Here is a 3,687-nt window from a genome sequence, read left to right as displayed (position 1 = left end):
GTATGACAATAAATTTGACAATTTTAGTGAAATGGATGAATATTTACAAAAATATAAATTTCTCAGATTAACAGAAGATAAAAATATAATACCTAAATAACCCCATTTCAAGAAAAGAAATTGAACAAGCCATCAATGAACTTCCTAACAAAAAATCCCTAGGACCAGATGTATTTACAAGTGAAATCTTCCAAACATTGAAAAAAACAATAATTTTGGTGCTATATAAACTACTTGAGAAAATGGACAAAGAAGGAGTCCTGCTAAATTCTTTTTAATGATACAAATATGGTGTTGATATCAAAACGGGGAAGAGACAAAACAGAGAAAGAAAGTTGTAGACCAACTTCCTTAATGATTGCAGATGCAAAAATTTTAAATGAGATTACAGCAACTTATCTTGAAGATAACACATTATGATAAGGCAGGATTTATACCAAGACTACAGGACTGGTTCAATATGAGGATAATTATCAGCATAATTGACCATACCAACAGCAAAACTACCAGAAACTTAAAGCTTTTAAAAAATACAACACTCATTCCTATTAAAAGCACTAGTGAGCATAGGAATAAATGGAGTCTTCCTTAAAATGATAAATAGCAGCTAACACAAACCACCAGGAATTATTATATGTATATATTACATTATGTTATGCTATTATGTTAGGCTACATTGTTACATTGCATTGTGTTACATTACATATTATCATATCACATCACATCATGTTATATTGTCATGTTATATTATACTAAGTTACATAACATTACATTGTGTTATGGTACGTTATGTTATATTATGTTATATGACATCATCTCACATCGCAACATATCACATCACAGCATAGCATAGCATATGTAGTACGTCATACGTAGTGGGGATGAGCTAGAAGAATTCCGAGTAAGATCAGGGGTGAAACAAGGATGTCCATTATCACCATGGTTGTTTCATATTGTACTAGAAACCTTAGCTTTAACAATAAGAGAGGAAAAAGAAATTGAAGAAATTAGAATAGGCAAAGAAGAAACACAGTTATCACTCTTTGGAGATGATATGGTGAAATACTTAGAGAACCCTAGAGAATCAGGTTAAAAAAAACCTACTTGAAATAGTAACTTGAGCAAAGTTGCAGGATATAGAACAAACCCACAGAAATCATCAACATTTCTATGTATTACTAGTAAAGTCCAACAGCAAGAAACAGAAAGAGAAATTCAATTTAAAGTTACTTTAGAACTTATGAAATATTTGGAAATTTGCCAATCAAAACAAACCCAGGAACTATGAAAAAAATAATAAAACACTTCTCACAAATAAAATCAGATCTAAATAACTCGAAAAATATCAATTGCTTGTGGGTAGGCCAAGCTAATATGATAAAAATGAAAATTCTACCTAAATTAATCTACTTGTTCAGTGTCATACCAATCAAACTACCAAAATATTATTTTCTAGAGTTAGAAACAATAAAAAAATTCTTCTGGAAGAACAAAATGTTCATATCAAGGGTATTAATTAAAAGAAATACTAGGGAAGGTTGTCTCATCATACTAGATCTAAAATCAACTTATAAAGTAGCAGTCATCAAAACTACTTGGTATTGGCTAAGAAGCAGCATCATGGATCAAAGGAATAGGTTAGGTACACAAGACACAATATTCAATGATTATAATAATTTACTGTTTGATACACCCAAATAGTCGAGTTTCTGGCTTAAGAACTCATTATTTAACAAAAACCAAAAACTTCTGGGGAAACTGGAAAACAATATGACAGAAACTAGGCATACACCAACATCTTGTACCCTATACCAAGAGAAGTCAAAATGGGTTTATGATTCAGATATAAAGGTTGATACTATAATCACACTAGGAGAGCAAGGAGTTGTTTATTTGTCAGAATTTTGGAGAATGGAAGAATTTATGATGAAATAAGAGATAGAGAACATTATGAAATGGATGATTTTTATTACATTAAATTGAGAACGTTTTTGCACAAAATAATCCAAAGAAATGAAAATTGGAAGGGAAGCAGAAAGCTGAGAAACAATTTTTACAACCAGTGTCTCTGATAAAGACTTCATTTCTAAAATATATACAGAACTGAATCAAATTTATAAGAATATAAGTTATTCCCCAATTGAGAAATGGTCAAAGGATATGAACAAGCAGTTTGCTGATGAAGAAGTTAAAGTTACTTCAAGACATATAAAAAAATGCTCTAAATCACTACTGATGAGAGAAATTCAGAACAAAACATTTCTGTGCTACCACATCACACATATCATATTTGCTAATATGACAACATGAGAAAAGGATAAATGATGAAGAAGACGTGGGAAAATTGGAACACTAAACACTGTTGGTGGAGTTGTGAACTGAACCAGTCATTCTGGAGAGTAATTTGGAGCTATCCTCAAAAGGGTATGAAACTGTGCACACCCTTTGACCCAGCAATACTACTTCTAGGTCTATATCTCAAATGGGAAAAGGATCCATATGTACAAAAATATTATTTATTAATTTTTAACAAGTTATAGATTGACTTTTAATGTGTCTGCTTTAGTAGTCATCATTACCTATGGTTAGAAGCAGTTAAGCTCAAGGTTCACTGGCACTGTAGTCAAGGGAAGGATTAGACTCAATCCTTCAATAATTCGGGCCATGGAATGAAAAGGCACATAACTTCATATCAAAAAGGTCACTGTCGGGGAGAGAGTGTTAGGATAGGAAGGTGGCAGCTTGGACAGGAAGAAAGGGGAAATTATAGCATTCTTATGCCAGAGGGAGTTATTTCTAGGTCCCTAGTGTGGGTGGGAGGTGGGCTGAGACCCTCCCTCACATTTAGAACAGGTTGCTGTAACTTCAATAATCTCAGTCCACCAGCTCACTCCTATGAAACAACAGGTTGATCTCTCTACGGTCCACTTCCACTGAATCACTGACATGGACAACATTCCTGGTGATGTGAATGCTGAAGTCGCCTCTGATTGTCCCAGGAGCAGCTTCTGCTGATTCAGTGTCTCCTACCATGGCCCTACCAATGGATGACATCATACTCTTCCTGGACCATAGTGAAAATGGGACCAGAGCTCACATAGTTGATCAAGTTTGGATAGATGGGCTTCTTCTTTAGATCATGGTAATGCTCAACAAGGATGTTCTCTGGAGTCTTAGTAGCTTCATGCCCACCAGTGTGAATCCTTGTCTCTTAAAGCACCTGATAACATGTCTAACCATCCTTTGTTGAGCACCATCTGGCTTTACTGCAATTAGTGTCCACTCCTGGGTTCTAGTAAGGCCTCCTGAATTGCAGCAGAGCAAAATCCAGGGGGAGGGACAAGTGCAGCTGTCTTGTGCCCATGGTGCGGCTAGTGCCCTGGATGAAGCCATGGCCCAGGAGGCCCTGCAGTGTGTACCATGTGATGAAGCACATGTCTGCTCCCTTACTCTGAGCCCCAGACTGTCTTCTTGCTCACTCTCAGACTGTTCTGGGCCCCACATAATGGGAGTGTAGCAGTATAAAAATATTTGCAGCAGCTTTTTTTATGGTGGCCAAAAATTGGAAACTGAGGGAATGCTCATCAATTTTGGGGAATGGATGAACAAATTGTATTATATGAATGGAATGGAATACTATTGTAAAAAATGATAAGCAGACAGACTTCAGAAAAACCTGGAAAGTCT

The 3,687-nt window shown here is 35.4% G+C and overlaps 1 pseudogene; it reads right to left on the bottom strand.

The window, feature by feature from the left end:
* Positions 1-2,874: 2,874 nt before the first annotated feature.
* Positions 2,875-3,436, bottom strand: LOC140512232 (nucleoside diphosphate kinase, mitochondrial pseudogene; annotated as a pseudogene).
* Between the last annotated feature and the right edge of the window lie 251 nt (positions 3,437-3,687).

Source organism: Notamacropus eugenii, chromosome 6 (genome assembly GCF_028372415.1).
Source record: "Notamacropus eugenii isolate mMacEug1 chromosome 6, mMacEug1.pri_v2, whole genome shotgun sequence".
Taxonomy (NCBI): domain Eukaryota; kingdom Metazoa; phylum Chordata; class Mammalia; order Diprotodontia; family Macropodidae; genus Notamacropus; species Notamacropus eugenii.
The sequence above is the reverse complement of the archived record's forward strand: the minus strand, read 5'-3'. Positions and strand labels throughout refer to the sequence as shown.